Source organism: Sus scrofa, chromosome 2 (genome assembly GCF_054392235.1).
Source record: "Sus scrofa isolate SSC_HxYL_T2T_F1_AM1 chromosome 2, Sscrofa_HxYL_maternal_Yorkshire_Landrace_v2.0, whole genome shotgun sequence".
In the NCBI taxonomy this organism is placed as follows: Eukaryota; Metazoa; Chordata; class Mammalia; order Artiodactyla; family Suidae; genus Sus; species Sus scrofa.
In genome coordinates, this window is record NC_139384.1 from 36,048,840 (window position 1) to 36,070,338 (window position 21,499).

Below are 21,499 nucleotides of genomic sequence, written 5' to 3' on the forward strand. Positions count from 1 at the left end.
CTCCACACAATGCCAAATGTCTCTTGGGGACAGGAATCCACCCTGGTTGAGAACCATAGTTACACATTCTTCAAAAATTAGGTGAGGAAAATAGATATTCTTTCTAGACTTGCATTTTCTCTGCTATTTTCTTATGTGTTTTCAGATTTTGATATTTGGATATAATACACCTTAACTACTAATTTGGGAGGAACATAGGAAAGGTGGAGACCTAGATTCTGGTCTTGATTTTGATTGTGTAGCTTTGAAAAAAGAAAATACCCCATATTGGGCCTGAGATTTGTTTATCAATACAAATTCTGAGGCTGGCAGTGGGGTTGGAGGCAGCTTGAATTAGATCATCTCTGTGGCTTGTTTTTGCATAAACATACACACACACACACACAAGTCAGGTAATGAGAGTCAGGTAAGAATCTATACAGACTTTAGAATGAGAACCGTCTTCTTTCTATGACTGGCATGACGAGGATTGGAAGGATAGATTTAGTCCTGTTCTTGCAGGAAATACCTGACCAGGTGGCATTCAGTAAAAACACTCTTCGGATTTTAACTCACTATTTATAAAGCACTTTGTAAAAAGTACACGTTATGGAGATACATTGGTTTGAGTGATTACTCTGAGGTACCTCTTGGAACATTTTTTCAACACTAGAAAATAGCTGTGTGTCATGGTTCTATCTACCACGCATAGATAATTATGATTTCTTTTCACAATAGCAATTTATTAAAAAAATTGCCCAAAACAGTAGAGTTCCTTGGCTATTTTTAAGGAAGAAATTACTAAGATGCAAAATCAGTTTTAAAATAAAAATGAGTGTGTGTATATTTGGACAAGCTTATGTGTTTACATTGGTTGTCCTGGCTCAGCCACATAAGTGGCAGTTTGCACTCTGGGCCAAGCATTTCAGCCTTGCCATCCCCCCAATTTTAGACCCATCCCAACTTTTTAGGCTCATGTTGCTATCTAAGTATTGGGTGGAAACAACAGAAGAACTGAAATAAAATGGGGGGGGATTATTTGAAATTAAAACTAGTTATAACCCAACCAAACAGGCAGATATGTGCCAGATTTTTTTTAGTGTCACCCGCCTTTCACCCCCCTCAACCTCCTTTCATCACCCTCACCCACCCACCCCCTTCTCCTGGTGACAGTGCCCACCCAATTGGGGGGCCCTTCTTACAGATACAGGATTGGAAACACATGATATTTAAGGCCTGGAGTTACTTGCAAATATGTAATAGTTGCATGACAACATTATGAGCAAACAATATTAAGTTAACACCTGTGACAAGGGCAGACGTTCCTCTAGCGATTTTCACTACCACGTTGTAAACTGTAATTATGAAAATTGTAGGGCTCTTAGAAAATATCTTTACTGCTCTCATGATTTATTTTCCTGAGATTTTTCTCTCTCTTTTTTCCCCCTGGATATATATGATGAAAAACTATGATGGAAAATGCAATACATGTTTTAATTATAGGAGTGGCTTCACTTTCCACCAAACCAAAGGACACTCTCATTCCTATAGGACAAATTTCCTGGATAAGTAAATGGTTTTAGACCATTTCTTAAAATAATTTGTTAGTGCCTGACAGTTGTATGTGTGTGTGTTAAGAAAAAAAATTTGGAGTTCCCGTCGTGGCGCAGTGGTTAACGAATCCGACTAGGAACCATGAGGTTGCGGGTTCGGTCCCTGCCCTTGCTCAGTGGGTTAACGATCCAGCGTTGCCGTGAACTGTGGTGTAGGTTGCAGACACGGCTCGGATCCCGCGTTGCTGTGGCTCTGGTGTAGGCCGGCAGCTACAGCTCCGATTCGACCCCTAGCCTGGGAACCTCCATGTGCCGCTGGAGCGGCCCAAAGAAATAGCAAAAAGACAAAAAAAAGAAAAAAAGAAAAAAAAATTATTTATTTATCTTTTTTATATTTATTTTTAAGGCCTGCACACCCTCAGCATATAGAAGTTCCCAGGCTAGGGGTCCAATCAGTGCTTTAGCTGCCTATGCCACATCCGAAGCAACGTCAGATCTGAGCTGCATATGCAATCTACACCACAGCTCATGGCAACGCAGGATCCTTAACCCACTGAGCAAGGCCATGGATCAAACCCACATTCTCATGGATCCTAGTTGGGTTTGTTACCACTGCTGAGCCACAATGGGAACCCCCCCAATTTTTTTTAAATCGAAGTACAGTTGATTTACAATATTGTGTTAGTTTCAGGGTGATTGTGTGTTTGTGTCTGTCTGTGTTTAAGCATTGTGGTGTAGTAATTATGGAGACAGGGTTTGAGGATATGCTGTCTGGGTGTTCAAATCCTGGCTGGACAGTTTTGGGTAATTCCATTGCCAGTCTTGTACACTGGACAAAGCAATGGTACCTCCCTCTTATGACTGTCATGAGGATAAGGTATGTGGATTACTTGCACAGGGCCTGGTTCTTTTTGTCATTGAAAGTAGTGTTGATTAATGGAAGTAGTATTTGGTCCAAAAAATGTTATCTAAGAAGAATAATACTGTTATTAGAATTTGAGCCTTTAAGAGAAACTAAAAGACTTTGTGTCTGGTTGTAGCATTATAATCTTCGAGTTTAAAAATTGTAAGTAGTCAAAAAAGTTGTCTGTTGTAACCGTGCTGGTTCCCACCTGCTGGTATGACAAATTGCGTGGTGAAGTCTGAAAACTGGGGGTAATGCTGTGATTTTATTTTATTTTATTTTATTTTATTTTATTTTTGTCTTTCTGCATTTATTTGAGCTGCTCCCACGGCATATGCAAGTTCCCAGGCTAGGGGTCGAATCGGAGCTATAGCCACCAGCCTACACCAGAGCCACAGCAGTGCAGGATCCAAGCCGCTTCTGTGACCCACACCACAGCTCACGGCAACGCTGGATCCTTAACCCACTGAGCAAGGGCAGGGATCGAACCTGCAACCTCATGATTCCTAGTTGGATTTGTTAACCGATGTGCCACAACGGGAACTCCTAATGCTGTGATTTTAAATAAGTCTTTTAGTCATCTGAAAGGACCATCTTTTATTCTAAGGTTATGTCCTTTTGGCTTATTTTGGTATTAAATGCCCCCTCCCCGATAGATGTTTTATAGATATTCACAACATGTCAAGATAAAAAATCGACACCCTTACTTTGGCTTCCTCAGTCATATGGGAATAAGGGGGTAGGGTTGAATACTCTACTTACATGAGGTACCAGAATTCTGGGTGTTGCATCCACAGTAGGAATCTTCTCTCGTGTCCTTGACAGATGGTCTACCAGCTACTGCCCAAGATCTCCAGCAATAAGTCAGAGGCTACAGCTCTAAAGCAGTCACAGTGCCCTTTCTTCTTTGGGAAGGGATCAAACCTGTACCACAGCAATGATAACACCAGATCCTTAACCCACTGCACCATCAGGGAACTCCTACAGTGTCCTTTTATGTTATAGTTTATGATATACCCTGCCTGGCAGTTCAATATAATGAAAAGACTGTGGGTTTCTCCTCTAAATATTTTTTTTTATGATTTTTATTTTTTCCATTATAGTTGGTTTACAGTGTTCTGTCAATTTTCTACTGTACAGCAAAGTGACCCGTTCTTTTCCTCCCATTATCTTCCATCATGTTCCATCATAAGTGACTAGATGTAGTTCCCTGTGCTATACAGCAGGACAAATATTATTTTACTTTGGGTACTTAAGGCCAGTCACAAGTGGACGCAAGTGTAAACACTCAGCCTATATTAGACACTTGGGAATTGTTCCTTGCCTTCTCCTTTCCCATCTATAGCATCTGTTCACTGTACCTACTTCTCGTCTCTGCTGTCTTCTTGGATCTCCATGAGACCTTTTCCAGCTCTCCTTCATCCCTTCCAGCTCATCTTTTCCAGACCCAGAGAGCCTGGGTTTTTGGCAGCTCCCCTCATCAGAGTTTCCTCCTTCTGTTTGGAGGCAGACCACATGAAAGCTCTTTCATTAGTTCATGCATTCTGCTGGGGCACCTCATATGTGCAGCGTCATAATAGTAATAATCCTTATGTTCACAGAGGCCTCTGTAGTCTTCAGAGTGCTTTCCTACACGCCAGTCCTGCGGCAGGCAGCTATTTCCCTCTTTGCCCATGAGGAACTTGAGAGCCTTTCTAAGAACAAACAGATATCATTTAATTTTAGAATTGGGAGGGCTTTGCATACCATGCCAGCCTCACATCCCAGCAGAGAAACCGGAAACACAGAAGTGTCAAGGGGCTTGGCTTAGGCCACATGGTCAGTGTTTGGCCATGGTCCTTGGGGATTGGGTTCCATTTTGAACTCTGGTGTTGGCCTAAGGGCGGAACCACTGCCCTGTGCTGCCTCGCTGCTGTGCAATGGGTGCAGAGAAGCATCAAGCAGATAAAACAGGGCTCCTTTGTGCAAGGCATTTGCAAAAGATTTGTTTTTGCCTTCCTGTTTAGTTTCTTACAGTTTTCAGCAGCTGAAATGATGATGGGTACAAACTTGGGGAAGAAGGTCCATATGGAGTGGCACTGTTCAGGGGGAGGATATTTTAGAGGCTACTTTGAAGAAAATTAGATTAGGTTGTAGCAGAAGAGTGTAGAAAGCTTTCCCCTGGTGAGGGGTCTGGAGCAGTGTTCCTTAAAATGTCTGTGCTGATGGGCCAGTTTTGTTTTTTAAAATTTCTAATCCAGTGTGGCTTGATACTTTTGTAAAATATAATGGCAATTGATTTTTGGAGAAATAAAGTGAAAACAAGTGGAAAAATACAAACCTAAAGTTTTTATTTGATTTAAGGCATGAAATTACTTTGTCAAGTTGCTACGAGGTGAGCTTTCATTATCTCTGTGGTCTCACTGTGTCTTGTTTGCAGATTACACACTGGCCCCACGTCTTGAGGAGCAGTGCCCCACATGAATGAAAGTGGAAGCCTTAGTCCTTGGTGGCAGGGAGAACATGGGCCTCAGGGGGTCTGGAGGAGGACATAGAGCAGGTGAGTGTAGGTAAAGCTTGGGAAAAAAAGAAGATGAAGATGGGGTTAGCTGATAGCGTATCCCAACCCGGAGAGGGGAGAGGAGTTTAGCACCATGAGAAATGGGGGAGCCTCTGCAAGTTCTTAAGCAAGGGTGCTGGCTTGTAAGGGTTCTGTTGAATGATGCTCTTGGCTAGTCCCTGTGACTAAGATACTTGCTGCTGTCTGTAAGGTCTGTGTATATCTAAGACTCCTGTGACGCATGCCAGTTACTCTCCCAGGTTTTCTGTTTTTTTTTCATTTTCCTCTGTTTATATCATCCAAAGAGCAGAAATGGGCTGCTCATGCAGGATCCTTTTTCTCTGGGAAACGCTTTTGTCTAGAGTAGATCAGCCAGTTCCCCGCATTCCATCTTCTGTGGTTCTGCCTCCTCAGGGAGTTACATTCAATTGCAGTGGTCTTCCAGAAAATGTCTAAGTTTTAAAGCCAATACATTTGGCCCTCCGCATCCTCAGGTCCCAAATTCATGGATTCTACCAACTGCAGACCATGTGTTATGTTTGCAATCACAGTTGGTCGAATCCACAGATGCAAGGGGGCCCTTATTCTGGGACTTGAACATCTGCAGATTCTGGTGTCCACCGGGGTCCTGGAACCAATCCCTGCAGACACCAGGGAACAGCTGGACTTGTTGTGTTTCTGAGCATTTTGAAAGTAAGGTCAAAGATGGGGGCTCCAGAGAGAAGGTATGGAGGTGGAAAAGGTGGTGTGGGAGACGTATTTAGGGACTGTAACAATAGCCTATCTTAAGTAGGATCAGTGATTCTAGTATATAGAGTGCCTTTTTATTTTTTGCCTGCAAGATAGTGGCAGTGCTCTGCTGTATAGACTCCAATTTTGGTCCTGAACTACCATGGTCAAGAGTTTCCCAAAGACGGAGGGCTAATAACCATTTGGGTGTGATTTATAACAGCCACTGTGTATGGAGGGCTTTTCGAATGACAGATATGATCTTAGCACTTTACATATATTGCCTGATTTACTTCTCCCAGTAATCTTCTGAGGTAGGTGCCATTATTCATTATTTTTTTAGATGAGGAAGCCCAAGCACAGAACTTGATCAATTTGTTAAAGTTCTTACACCTAATCTGTGATAGAGCCTGAATTTGAACCTAGGCAGCCTTGTTGCAAAAGCAGCTTTTACCCATTATGCTCTACTGACAGAATAATACAATAGTACCCTGAGGCTGGAGTGCTCTAAAGACTGGTCATCTTGGCTGGTTTTATTCTGAGGGCTAAGAAATATGCGGGAAAATATAGTGACCGAAGGCTTAAGAAGGAAGCAGAAGGACAGGGACCTAAGCTCAGTGGTGTCTTTGGAGGACTGACTAGCAATCAGCATCTTAACATCTGAGAAGTTTGCATAGTTTTAGTTCAGTAGCCTGCATGTTTATTATGGAATGAGAAGCCCCCTCCCTCCCAAACACCTACAATGTGTTAGGTCCTGGAGCAGGATTCAGAAAACCAGTGGTGAACCAGACAAACTAGATCTTTGCCCTTGTAAATGCTCTTTTCTTGTAGGGAAGACAATTAACACTTAAGGAGGCAATGTCATATAATGTACTGCGGTGGCTCTCATGTTTGCACGGCATCCAAATCACCCAAAGAGCTTGTTAACACCCCCAGAGTGTCTGGTTAGAGGTCTGGAGTAGGACCCAAGAATGTGCCTATCTGTTGGATTCTCAGGTAATGCTGGCCCATGCTTTGAGGACCCCTGGTTGAATGACTGGGGCTGCCTTACAGTAAGTGCTGTGTGAGAGTTTTAAAAATAAATGAAAAAATAACAAGAATTCAAATGATAAGAACTAGAAAGAGGAAATAAACCAGGTGAGGAGATAAGAGTTAACTGAGAGCCACTGTCATGTGGCTAAGGGTTGACATTTGAAATGAACCCAGAAAGGAGAGAGGAGTTCCCATTGTGGCTTAGCAGGTTAAGAACCTGACTAGCATCCATGAGGATTCAGGTTCCATCCTTGGCCTCATTCAGTGGGTTAAGGATCTGGCGTAGCCGTAAGCTGCAGCATAGGTCACAGATGCCATTCGGATCATGTTGCTGTGGCTGTGGTGTAGGCCAGCAGCTGCAGTTCCAATTTGACCCCCAGCCTGGGAACTTCCATATGAAAAAAAAAAAAAAAGAGAGAGAGAGAGAGATGAACCCAGAAGGTGAGCATGAGCCTGTCCTAAGAGCTGGTACAGGCTGCCAGAAGACAGCAAGGAGTTTGTGTGAACCGGGGCTAGGCAATAAATGGTTTGGGATGAGGTTTGGGGTGGAGCACAGGGACAAGCCAGGCAGAAGAACAAATAGATGGAGAGCAAATAGAGTTTGCATGAGCTGTTTCTTATTTTAAAGAGGTTTCTTTGGCCATGAAGTAGCAGGTTGAGTTGGAGAGGGAGAAACATGGAGACAGGGAGACCAGACTGGAGGCTGCTGCAGTGGTCGTGGAGAGATGGGGATGGGCCTGGAAAAGGGTGGGGGAGCAACAGGCTGGAGGTGAACTAGAGAAATGCATATGCTTTTGTGTCTGGTGGTTTATCACAGGAGTGTGTCCTTATTATGGAAGCCCATGAGACAGTTAAATTATATCTCAGATGTGGTGTTTTAGAAAGCAGAGAAGTGCAAAGAACATTTTTAAAAAAGAGTCGTCATCAGAAGTTATTTGCAGGCATCACCATCACTGCCCTGCCCCCATGCCAGGGCAAACCCTCAGCTATCTGGAAAACCCAGCCATCCGGGACAGTTCGTTCTCTGAGATTTCCAGCTTGGCTACTTTAACGTGGAATATAATCTGTGTGTGTGTCATTGCTTAATTGTTGGCATGTAGTGACTCACCTGGTAATTTAAATTAATAGACTGTGCATATAAGCACACTATTGTTCTTAGAGCTTGATGGAGCTTTGATTGGCACTTAAGTGATGGTGTATTTGAATTAATTACTGCAGCTGAGAAAGAGCTGGGAAAACACATTAGGAATAAAAAAAAAACCCAAAAAACTGTCATTGTGATGTGCAGTTGGAGTGAAAGGAACACTTTCAGTGTGAGGGTGAGCCTGGAGTCCGTGCTCCTGGACTCAAGAGAATGGAGTAGTCATGGACGTCTGGGGCCCTGGCTACACCCTGCGCCCTTAGCAAGTGTGGCCTCCCGGGAACCCCATAGCTCTCTGCTGGGGGAACCCTCCGTCCTGCCCCTTCTGTCCCAACAGGAGGATGGTCACACGGCAGGGCCCCTTTCTGGAGCTCAGCATCCCAGCCCAGTCAGTTCCACCTCAGGCGGTCTCTTTCTCACATGTTTACACACATCCTCTTTAAACCAAGTGTTTCTTTTTCTTTGCTCTTTTAAATCTTGCCCAGTTACCTCAGGAAATTCTCTCCTTTTCTTTGTTCTATTCCTGGAGCCAAAATAAGAAAAAGAAAAAAATCCTAGTCATGGTGAGTATATGTGAGATTCATGCAATGATAAACCTATTGACAAATGATCTAATTACCAAATCCTGTGGCGAATCTAGTTCCTGATTACGTGACGGCATTGGACGGTGTATCCCTTGATCTCTTTGAAGCTTTTCTTTCAGATTCTTCCCTCCCCTTCCTGATCCTTCCCTTCCTCTTTCTGTTCCTCAAATTCAGTTACTTCTCAACCTTTTTTTTTTTTTTTTCTCAGCCATTTCCTTTCTCTTTCTACATGTCCTCTGTGGGTGGTGCCACCCACTCTGGAGTTTTCATTCTCCCTGACCTGTGCCTCAGTTCTAGGCTGGAATTTCTTGCCATCTGATACATAGCACCTCATACCTGTCAGAGCCAATACACTCTGCCCTCCTGTCATGTCCTCACCTGATGCCAGCACCCCTGCCTTCCAGATCTGTGAGTAAGAAAACCATCTTGGCGGTTCAACTTTGCTTTTCCCTCAACCTCTGATCATGATGTTCTGCCGGTTCTGCCCCTAAGGGGGCTCTTATTTCCGTTTTCCTCGCTGGCCCCTGTGCGGTTGTGTCTTTCCACCTCAGCTTTCTTGTTTCTACCATCACCCTCTTAGACAACCACCCAAACAGGCTGGTGCCTTTGTTGGCTTCTGTGTGTCAGACACAGAGGGAGTGCCCACAAAAATACTAGTGTCATCCTCCTTATTTTGAAAAGAATTCAAGGTCGCTTTTACAAAAAATGCTTAAGATGAAATACAAAAGGAGCGGTTAGAAGACTGAGGCTGGCCCCCACCCCACGTTAGGGCCCGAAGAGATCAACTGACCACAGGGATTTACTGAAGCTTCTCACCTAAGGTCTGTACATTTGTGAGCGGAGGCGGGGGTGGGGAATTACAGTTTGGGTTCAGAGCATCTTCGTAGCTGGTAGGAAGAGGGAGAGAGCGCACTTCTGGGATTCCCCATTGTCTACACCATGAAAAGGACACATTGTGCAGGAGGACACACAGCTGCTCTTGGAATTGAGGTCAGAGAGAACTTTTCCCCAAGGGCTCTGAGAAAGGGAATACTGTGTAGCTCCCTGAATCATAACCTCATTGCATTCTTATGGTATCCGTGGCAATCCGTTTCATGGATGCTGCTTCTGACATCACTCAGCCTGGACCAGTGATGTCAGTGCGTGTGTAATGTCAGTAAAGGAGCATAATTATTAATCGTGCTCCTTTTCACTTTCAAAGGTATGGTCATTTGGATGAGTGCCACTGTGTAATTTCAACAAAGGTGTCTGTAAAGGTGGAGAGACGGTAAAAATCATGCCCATCCACCAGCATTTCTTTGCAAAGCAGCCTTCTTAATGTTCCCTTCAAAAAAACGTCCAGAGCTTCTTGTGTCCTCAAATTTTTTATTCTATGGGCTTTCAGAGCTCTCTGAAATCTGAACCTATGTTATCTTTCTGGGTTTGCCCCTGACCTGTAAACTCCACATCCCAGCCAGGCCAGTGTACTTGCTGTTTTCTGAACGACTCCGTGTCCTTCACCCAGGTTGTTCCTTTTTAGCTTCAGAGGCCCTGCCCTCTCTCCACTTTTTCACCTGGCTTGCATACAGCTGCTTTCCATCCCCACCCCACCCCAGCCCCCCACTCCCCAAGATCAGAGGGAATCTTTTTTTCATCAAGCCAATAAAGATTTGTTGAATAGCAACAAAAGCTGTGGGTTCCTTAAGTAGGACTGAACACCATCAATCATCAAGACATCAACACCTTTTCCATCAGAATTCCATTTTACAATTTTGCCTCATTTTTTAAACGTAGTAATTCTTCAAGGACCAGCATTCCTCACAAGCCACTAGAGACTTCTCATGCATTTACTTCCTTGAGTACAGGTAGCACTGGTTTCTTTCTTTCCATGGTGTGGTTGTAGCACTTGCCCATCAGTTGAGCTACAGTTGAGGGGTTCAGCCTGCTCCGACTCATTAACTTCAGAGTCTGAGCACCGTTTAACATGTTGTTTCTAGGAGAAATTATTTTCCCAGGTTCCAAAGCATATTGCTAAAGTATTACTGCCACATGGCTCCAGTTTAGGGTAGTAGAAAGAAAGAACCTCAAACTGGGATTTATCTTTGTGATTCTGATCTAGGTTCTTTGATTGAAGTTTTAGCCCCTCTGGGCCTCAGTTACCTCATTATTAACATGAGATAGTTAGGTTAGGTGGTGATGGGGAATGATGATAATAGTAAAAATAATAAGTTGACTTTGACTGTTTGCTGTGGGCTAGGAACTGTGCTGGGCTCTGGCTAGAAGGTACATCATCTAATCCATACAGCGATGTTCTGAAGTCAGAAGTGTTTTCCCCGTTTACCCCTGAAGAAACTGAGGCACCAAAAAATTAAGGGACTTTCTCAGGGTTATACTGCTGATGAATGAGCAGAGCTGTGTTCAAACTCAGGGCTCTTGGTTAGGCTTCTGGAAGCAACTTTTAACCACTCTGCTTTCTAGTTCAGCGGTTCTGTGAGATGCTATTTATAGGACCAAGCCTGTATTTTGAAATTTTGAGGAAGAAAAATTAGTTTTACTGAAATCCAATTTTATATCATTCCTCCCAGGCAATTTTTAAATCCAGGGACTTGTATTTAAATGAAAGCTTTGCTGTCTTTCTTGCTTTTTCCCAAATGTGTTTGCATGTAAAGTTATTTTTTGGTGACAGTGGTAAATTTTGGGAGGAAATCTGTCATTAATGCTCTTTGCTGTGCAGAGGAAATATGTTCTTGATGTCTATCCCAGAAGCAGATCAGGTGTCAGTTGTAAAGATGAGGCTCTTTTATATGCCCTGTCTTTTTTTTCTTTTTTCTTTTTTTTTCCTTCTGCAGCCAGGCCTTTGACTATCTTTAGATGGTTGGGAAATTAAGCCTTTTAAAAAATTTCTCATTGGGGGGAAATGCTAAGTACCTGTTACATGACCGTGAAAGCATTTAGCCATTTAATGTAGGTCCAGCCTGTCATTCATTCGATTGTGACCATGCATTGTGCAAGAGGCTTGGGATACAGTAGTGAGCAAAACACAGACCCTGCCCTAATAGGGTGTAAGGTCTAGGTGGAGGAACAGGAAATGGATCAAAGTGATACTTACAAATACCGCAAATGCTCAATAAGATGTTTTCCATATTATTATCATCAGAATATTATGCAGATGAGGAATTAGCCTTTTATGTAAGGCTTCCCCAAGGTAATCCAAACTAAGATTTCCACTTCTTCTCATTACAGCTTATCCAACACTATTCAGTCATACCCACAGCTGTTAGTGGGATGATGATTTTATTTATCATCCAATGGACCATACCTTTGAAAATGAAAAGGAGCACTATTAATAATTATGCTCCAAAAATAGATGTAAACTGGGATTATCCAAGGCAGGCTGGAGTATGTTATCATCCTCCTTATTGGTATATGAATCGGCCTCCTAATCTTTACATTCTTTAATTATCATTAAGCTCTTTATGGAGATTCTGTGTGTGTGTGTGTGTGTGTGTAAGCACTCTTGCACAGATGAGTCAGAAGTGTGTACCTGGTTTCACTGGGAGCTGGCGGGGGTGGGGGGTTAAATATCCTCCTCCTTATAGGAATTTATTTTCTAAGACATTATTTATTCTTTGCTTTCCAGCTGAGTAACTGTTTCAACAAAACATCAAGTCAGCTGCAGAATTGAGAGATTTTTTTAGATGAATATTTCTAAAGCAATAACTGAAAGTGTTTTGGAATGTGTTTCTTAGTGTATGCGTCTGTCTCTCTCTTTTTAATAAACACATTTCAGGATAGCCTACTATTTTCTGTCCAGGGTAAGAAACAAAGGACCACAGGACCCATACTGATTGCAAAAGTTAAAAGCAAAGGACCACAGGACCCATAATGATTGCAAAAATTAAAAGCAAATTGAAGGTTTTTGTGTTCCAAACTTTTTAGTACTCGGGGACTTGTCACAAAGGGAGCTATCCGCAAGTATTACAAAACCAGATTTGAGAATCTCTGCTTCCAAAGATCCAGGATCACCTCAGGTTTGATGGCCTAGCTTCTGTTTTGAATACATCATTAGCGACTTTAATGAGATGTAAGTCATTCCCAAGGGAATATCTTGAATTTCCTTTTATAAACCGTCATTATCAATGTCTGTTGTCTCATAGTCAACAGAAATGATTGTCATCCCAGTTACAATTTTGAGTCATTCCCTTAAGGATAGAATACGTTTTATAAGCCTTTTTAAAAATGGCCATCAGAGCAGAGAAGGGGGAGAATGTGTGGGGTGTGTGTTTGGGAAGGTGTTAAGGGAAGCGATTGCCCCACAAAGCCTGTATTGCAGGGATGGTGAAACCCCAGAGAGCTTGCCCCTGGGTTCAGGCCTTGACGGTTGGCAGCTGGCCTTCAGGGTATACACTGCCTCATCATGTGGAATTTTCCTCTTGCCTCAACATAATGAGGTCAATGCCTCAGTGTCTTGGAAATTGGAGCTTCTCTTGCCCAGGATGATTACTGGATGTGCAAAAGAGTGCTTACTGGGAGGCCCCTTTTGGATTCGGGGCATTATAAGGGATTTACTGGAGTGTAGATTTATTTAAAAATTTTTTTTCTTGTTGTTTTTAACCTTTAAATCATTCCATTATTGTAGGATGATTTTGCCAGGTTATTTTTAAATGTTTTATGCACAGTAAGTGAAAACTCTGTCATGCTGTTATATACTTCTAGAAATTTTGATATAGCCCAGGGTAGCCAGGTGGAAATTTAGCTCACTTAGTTGCCTTATGGACAAGTCTGTTGAAAAGTAATTGTGTAATAAATAAAGTCTTTTAAACATGTGCATGGATATGTCTCTTTTGCCCCCTCTCCCTGTCCTTCTCTTTTGATAAAAAATTTTGGCATAGCCCATTGGTATATTCTTTTTTTTCTTTTTCCTTTTTTTTTGGTCTTTTTAGGGCTGCACAGACAGCCTATGGAGGCTCCCAGGCTAGGGGTTGAATTGGAGCTATAGTTGCAGGTCTATGCCACAGCTCACAGCGATGCCAGATCCTTAACCTGCTGAGCAAGGCCAGGGATGGAAGCTGTGTCCTCATGAATGCTAGTCAGGTTCATTTCCACTGAGCCACGACGGGAACTCCCCATTGTAACATTCTCTTATACCACTTCTGTCAGTTTTAGAAAGCTAGTATCACTGAAGTAGGAAAGTACTACGGCAGGGACAAAGATGGAAGAAGACTTCCAAGGTTCTTCAACCCACTGTGCTGGGTGCTGGTGATGCTGGGGAAACATTTGTGATTTAGACTCCATTTGGAGGGAAAAGTAAAAAGATTGGGCTTGATATTCCCACCATGTACAGGATCAGTGGCGTCCCTGCCATGCTGGGATGCAGGTTTGATCCCTGGCCTGGCACAGTGGTTAAAATATCCAGCTTTGCCACCGCAGCAAAGGTCACAACTGTGGCTCAGATCTGATCCCTGGCTTGGGAACTCTATATTCCTTGGTGTGGAAAGAAGGAAAGAAAGGAAGGAAGGAAGAAACTAAGAAAGGGAAAAAATTGGGCTTGAATAGCCAAGTCCTTGAACTTAATGGTTCTCACTTGTATTTCACAGACAGTATATATGAACTTGAAACTACACAATGTCTATGAGCCTGAGACTTTGCCATCAGGAAGACAGAAGCCCCCATGTGCTGAAACAAAGTTTCCTGATACAAGACTTTTATTACATTTGATGCAGTCTCATATTTTCCTATTTTATTCTCTATTCCTTCCTGTTTCACTTTTTTAAAAAAGTTGTCTATGACCCATTAAAATGATTTTACCGCCTATTAATTGGTTGTGAGCCGAAGTTTAAAAAAATGCGCGTCTGAACAGAAGGTTTCGTGGGTGGGTGTACACGTTTGAAGGCAAAGACCATGAAGTAATGTTTTCCTATCTGCGCTGTTAATAAGTAGAGCCATAATAAAACATAAACCGTTTAGTTAATTAGAATATTTACCATAATAAATGCTGTGCGATTGATTTCTTTATGAATAGTGCATTTTGTCTGCTGGGATGAAGTAATTGAGTGTTTCCAGTCGGCCCAGACGACAATCCTTACAATCCTTCTTGTTGATGTTAAATGGACTATTGAAATAGCATTTTGTCTGTGTGTCTTGGCTGGTAATGAGCACTGTTTTGTCATCGTTAGGGTTACCAGAACAGCTGTTGACACCCAAAGAATGCCTGAGAACACCCGTTAAGTAGCAAGAAAGAAAGGGAAAAATTATAGTTTAACCCTTGTCTGTTCCATGGGATGCCAGATGCTAGAGATCCTCCATCAAACTATAAAAAGGAATGCTTTTTTTGTCTTTGTTATTCATTTTCCTTGCCATTTAGTAAACATGGCTCCAGAGTTACAACATTTTATGTTTTCCTCTTTAGAACAGATCTCACACTTGAAAACGGGCTCTGTTTTAAAAGACAAAAACCAAAAACCAAAAAAAAAAAAAAACCAAAACCAAAAACCCAAACAAGAACTTCTTTCAATATTAGAAAATATTGAATTGGTCTAATGAGTTTTATTTTGCAGAGTTACCCTTTTAAGGATGTGTAATTTAAATGACACATGCCTTTCGTTGTGGTATGATGCTTACACATGGGAGTTTTGCCCTTTTTTCTACCTTGTGGTGTTAGCGTCTCCTCAAGGAACACACCCTTAAGTGTCTCCTAGGCTGTATTGCTTCACCAAGAACATAAATGATTACTGCATAAAATATTACCTTTGGAAATGAAGTCATGCGTCTTTCTTAATTGCTGAACCCTTGTAATTCTGAGGGGGTATGTTTAAGTCTGTCTTCATTCACACACTTGCTAACACAAGCAAATGTGCCTGCCCGTATAGGAAAATCGTGAATCTCAGGGTTTCTTATTTTCTACTAATTATGCATGGAATGTGCAGGAGCAGGAATGCCAAAGTAGGCGTCATAATGATAGATTGGGAAAGGACCTTAGAAGTTAGCAAGTACAGAATATTTTACAGCAGAGGAAGCTGAGTTCCAGAGGAGTTGGGATTTCTTATTCCTCACTTCCCGTCTTTGCATCCCTGGGTGGTAGATGGCTGCCAGAAGAATCTTTCTGCAGCAAACGTGACATGTTGAAACTTCCTCTGGCAGCTTTCGTGCATTTAGAATAAAGTTCTGATTTCTAGAGGCCATTCACAAGGCTTTTTGGGGATGTACTGTCTTCTCGTCTTGGTAGTTTCTTTTGCCAATCCTATTCATACTTGCTTGGGAGGGGGTGTGTGCTTATGTCATGTGGAAGTTCCCAGGCCAGGGACTGAACCTGTGCCATGCAGTCACCTGAGCCACAGCAGGGATAATGCCTGATTCTTAACCTGCTGAGCCACCAGGGAACTCCCTATCCAAACTGCTTGTAATGCTCCAGCCCCTCCGGAGTCTTATCGCTTTGACCCCTCTGGTTTTATCTCATTTAACACAATATTCCCACTGCCCAGAAGGCACCCTCTCCCTAGACAAACAAGTTATATGATTCAGAGGCTTTCAATTTTTCTTTCTTATGAGCCCAGTGAGACTCTTATTTATATCATGACCCAGTGTTTATATGAAACCTAAATTGTTGTCATGAAATAATCTTTATTCTTTTTCTGTGTGATGTGTTTAATATTAATTGTTCCTTATATATCTTTTTTAAAAAATGCTGTTTGCCACCTGCTAAGTAGCTTTCGTGTCCCTCTCTGTGCCACCAGCTTCCTCCAGGAAGATTGGAAGTATCTGGGGAATGTTTTTGGTTGCACTAATTAGTGTCCTGGGGACCAGGGATGCTAAGCAACCTATAGAGATCGAGGCTGTCTTGAATAATGAAGAATCCTCCTGTGCAGCATGCCAGTGGTATCTCTGCTGGGAAGCAGTGCTGACCTAAAGGGTGAGACCACAGATTGAAATAGCAGCTCTCTATAGAGGAACATCTGTCCTTTCCACCTCGTCACCACAGCCCTGCCAGTGGATGCCTCTCTCTGGTTCCAAATTAGGTTGACCATCTTCTCTTGCTGTGCCACACCGATCACAGTGTTTGCCTTTTGCTTTGTTATTGCAGAGCACCCTCAGGTAAGCACTGTGTCTTACCTGTCTTTATCTATCTGGTATCCAAGCACACAGTTATAAACCTAATAGATGCTCAATAAAGGAAGAATGTAGAGGCTTGGCCCCATGTCCTGCAGGTGGATAGAAAGGCTGGAAAAATGGCCAAACACACCAAAAAGGAAAACAAAACAAAACAGAGTTCCCATCGTGGCTCAGTGGAAAGCAATCTGCCTAGCATCCGCAAGGATGCAGGTTTGATCCCTGGCCTCACTCAGTGGGTTAAGGATCCAGTCTTGCCATGAACTGTGGTGTAGGATCCTGTGTTGCTGTGGCTGTGGCGTAGGCCAGCAGCTAAGCTCCAATTCAACCTCTAGCTTGGGAACCTCCATCTGCCATGGGTGAGGCCCTAAAAAAGCAAAAACAATTTTAAAAATTTAAAAATCAGGTTTATTATTGAGTTTTGAGAGTTCTTTCTATGTTATAGATAAAAATCCCTTATCTGGGATATATTTTGCAAATTTTTTTCCAGTTTATTTTGTTTTGTTTTTCATAACAGCTTAGAGACTCTTTGGAAAAAAATGCTAAAAGGTCCCAAAACAGAGGTTTTAATCCCTGAAAGTAGATGAGCATAAAATGAATAAACATTCTTTTGTTTATCTCCTCTAGCCTAAACTTTTTACTGTATTTTTTATTATTTTTTTGAGATTTGATGCTGGCATTTTCTCTAGCCTTTCTGTGTTGTTAGGAAGATTATATACTAGGATGTTCAAGTACCTTAAGTAGATAATGACTTGATAAGGTAGTAACTTTGTAGTAATTAACTTTTATTTTTAAGTGTCAGTGTGGTTGTTGTAGCAGGTCTCCTCCTAAGGATTGCAAGGCTCAGAGAATCAAGTTTTGAATCCTTTCCACTGGGCAGCACTGTGCCTTTGTGCTTGAAACATCAGGGAAGATGGAGCCAATTTATCTTGCTGCCTAAAACAATTGTAGTATGCCTAAAATGTAGCATCAGAAGGGTGTCCATCATGACATCTCGTTGGATTCTAGCAGTGCTAAAACATATAACGTCAGAAAAATATATCTGGAGCAAAACCTGACTAAAATGGTATCCAAAATGTTTTGGCCCCAATTCAGTAGCATAAGTAAAGAGCAGTATCTTCACATTTGCATAGCTATTCTCATTGCCAAGGTTAAATTTAATTGCATGTTGCACATGCAACAGTGTATTGATCAGTAATAGCAAGTTAAGAGAGTGGACTGATAGATTTAATTAAAAGAAAGTGAAAAAAGAAAAGAACTCTGAACATATCTTTTGATAAAAACATCACCATCGCAGCACAGTGCCTTACACCTTGTATGGATAATGGGTGCTTTGTACATATTTATTTGTTAATGGAGTTCCTGTCATGCGCAGCGGAAACAAATCTGACTTACATCCATGAGGATGCAGGTTCAATCCCTGGCCTGGCTCAGTGGGTTAAGGATCCAGCGTTGCCATGAGCTCCAGTTTTGCGTTGTTGCTGTGGCTACGGTGTTACTGTGGCTTGGTGTGGGCCAGCAGCTATAGCTCCAATTTGACCCCTAGCCTGGGAACCTCCATATGTTGCGGCTGCAGCCCTAAAAAAGACAAAATCTTCTTGTCTCTAAAAAAGGGAAATCTTCAACTAACCTCTTTTCCTTTTGGCACGGTGGCTTCCAGATGCAAAGACATTCCCATCCCATGTTGTAGGGCCTGCTAAAAATAGCATGATGATATACTCAATCCTTACACTGTCATCAAAAGATATTTTCAGATAATTTTTTTCCACTTTGCAAATGAAGAATCTTCTTAGGTGTCAAGAGGTATACGTGTTCAGAACTATAGGAATTCGTATTTGTAAAACTATATACCATACCCAGAAAAAGAATCTGTAATGTCACTCATGAAATGGGACAACGGTTATTTTGGGGCCTTGATATTGTCGATGCTTTCCCCTGTATTTCAGTTCTTTAAAGACTGAATGTAGGAGTTCCCGTTGTGGCTCAGAAGGTTAAAAACCCGAATAGTATCCATGAGGATTCCTGGCCCTGCTCAGTGGGTTAAGGATCCAGCGTTACCATGAGCTGTGGTGTAAACATAGCAGCTGCAGCTGCATTGCTCTGGCTGTGGTGTAGGCCGGCAGCTGCAGCTCTGATTCGACTCCCTAGCCTGGGAACTTCCATATGCTGCATGTGTGTCCCTAAAAAGAAAAAAAAAAAAAAAAGTTCAGAAACAGTGAACATAGGTTGCTTTATTATAAAAGTGGGGAGCAAAAGTGATCGCTTGCCCAAAGATGTAGAATCCTGTCAGAGAAGAAGTTGAACTCTTCCTAAGCTTTGACCTGGAACTTGTGTGTGTGCATGTGTGTGTGTGTGTGTTTGCACTACTCATGGATAAGAGAGACCTGCCCTTCCAATTTGTTCCATCAGGGACATGGTTCAAATTTAGTTTTAGTGTTTTGTTTTCGTTCATACCGGAGACATCTGCTCATTGGAGACTGGCCTGAAAATTTTGGGTGGATGACAAGACCCTCGAAAAGTCATCGGAATAGTATTAGTTCTTAATCACTGTCAACATGTGTCTGTTGAGTTTAAAGACATCATCACCATTTTCTAGAGAACATACCAGAGAATGCCGTGTTCTTAGAACCTGTGTGTAATTTATTAAATGTAATTTATTGACTTTTCAGACTGCTGGGTAATATTTGTGTTATTACTAACATTATGGCAGCAGCAGTGCAGTTTTATCTAACACAAACAGGAGAGTTTATTCAAATTTAGATACCATTGGGTCAATCACAGTATATTTAAAATTAAATAATTCCATGGCAAAAGGCCCAGACAGGCAAACATTCGGAATCCATGGTGGTACACACTGGGCCATCAGCAAACAGGTTAGGCTCGCTTCGGGAGCATTTTACAGGGATTTTAAAAGGTACCTTGTTGAAACATGATGTTCCTCTTTACTCTGTAGCTGTTTGAGCATTAGTGAATTTTATGAGGGAAAAAAAAGATGAGAGTTTAACCACTGGGGAGATTTAGCAGTTTCAATTAAACAATTGCACTCTTTAAATTTTAATTTTGAAATCAGCGACTGCCAGTGTTTGAGCATTTACCTTCATTTTCCTAGTAGGGTGATATGCTTTTGCATTTTGAATCTCTTGTAAAAATTGGGAAGTGTTGCATTGGGTGTGATATGCAGACGTATGCCCTGTTCCGGTGGGTGTACCTTGAAAGGCCTCACTGTAAAGAAATCTGATACAGAACCAGTATGTATAGAAAAGATGTGTTCTGGCACTGTCTCCCTACTAAGTAAAAGCTCTAGGTTCTCTCCTGTGCTTCATCGCTCCTTGAAGTCATCCTGATCTTTTTGAAAATGGCTCTTGTTTTTCCTGTCCTAAAAATTTCCTATAAGAATGTAATTTCTCTTTCCTTCCTTCCTTCTTTCCTTCCTCCCTCCCTTCCTTTCTCCTTTCTTCCTCCTTTCCTTCCCTCCTTCCTTCCTTTTCTCCCTCCTTCCCTCCATCCCTCCCCCTCCTTCCTCCCTACCCGCCTTGCTTCCTTTGTCCCTTCCTTTCTTTTCTTCTTCCTTCCCTCCTTCCTTCCCTCTTTCCTTTCCTCCTCCCTTCCTTCCCTCCTCCCTTCCTTCCCTCCCTCCCTTCCTTCCCTCCCTCCCTTCCTTCCCTCCCACCCTTCCTTCCCCCCCTCCTCCCTTTCCTTCCTTTTCTCCCCCCTTTCCTTCCTCCCTCCCTTCCTTCCTTCCATCCTTCCATTTGACTGTCAACAACTGACTTCAACTTTTTTCTTCTAAAACAAAGTATTTGCTCTCAAAGCGCTCTTCTGTCTTAACCTCTTCGACCCTTGGAGTTCTGGAGTTTAGGGTCCACTTTTGTAGTTAGGAACAAGTCCAGGTTCTAGACCGTCTGCACCATTTAGTGTTTCTCTCAAGTTAAAGTAGCTTCTTTTCTGGGAAGGAAGACCACTAAAGGTGGTGAGATGCTTGGCCTGCTGGCTCTTGGTCGACTGGATTCAGGCAGCCTCCAGCAAAAGCAAAAACACAGGCAGTAAGATAACACCTGTTACTTTTTTAGCTTCTTCTCTGTGGCTTGACATTGTCTGAACTTCACAGCGTTCTACAAGGTTTAGTTATTTACTGCTTTCATTTGTCCAAACGAAGCAGCCAGGGCTCAGAAAAGATGAATAGTTTGTCCAAGATCATACAGCCGTGGTGGCAAATTCATAGGTAAGCCTTGGTTTCCCAAGCCTGCACCCTTCCAGCCCAAGTAATGCCATCTGTTCTCTTGAAATTACCCTTCAGAGACATTTCTGAGTCTGTGGTATTCTGCCCTTGTACATTATCTTATTTTCTGTGTTATTTTCTTTGTTGGAACCTGGAATGGCAGATCACTGGGTTAAATTACGAACGTCCCTGGCAAGATGTGTCGCTCGTAATCAATGTCAAGACCCTGACCTAAGGTGTTATCCTCTAGCTCAAAATTTTCCACGTACCTTTCTTTTACTTATGTATTTCAGTAATTGATATGGCCTAAGAGCCCCGTGTATTTGTGATTATTGGCTTAGGGCTTCCATTGATAAATTTGCACAGCTAACTCATCCCCCCACCCCAGCAGCCTTTCGGCCTTAAGCTCTCTTGCCGAGTTGGTGATGTCAGGTCTGGAATCTACTCTTAAGGCTGTCTGTGGCTTGTTTATCACCATTAGCCCTCATTATTTTAAAGGAGTACCCACCCACCTCATACTCTGTAACCACATGTTTCCAGAGCGTCTTTGCTGATAACATCTAGCAAGTCTCCCCCCACCCCTTCTTTTCGTCTTTTCTTTTTCCCCCTTCTCTTCCTTATTCACAGATGTTTTGGAACTGAGGCCCAGAAAATAGGAAGGAAAACACCTCTCAAGACAGAACTTCTCTGAGTCTGTGAAAATCAGAACACTAGGGAAGCAAGTGTCACCCCTG

The 21,499-nt window shown here is 42.4% G+C and overlaps 1 protein-coding gene across 2 annotated transcripts in view; it reads left to right on the forward strand.

Moving 5' to 3' along the window:
• LGR4 (leucine rich repeat containing G protein-coupled receptor 4) overlaps positions 1-21,499 on the forward strand; it is a 107,066-nt gene that overhangs the window by 32,267 nt on the left and 53,300 nt on the right. The window contains exon 2 of one of the 2 annotated variants that reach the window (XM_085011616.1): positions 4,856-4,975. The exons of the other annotated variant lie outside the window; for it this stretch is intronic. The gene's annotated coding sequence lies outside the window, so the exon portion shown is untranslated. The remainder of the gene's footprint in view (positions 1-4,855; positions 4,976-21,499) is intronic. 2 annotated transcript variants of the gene reach the window in all.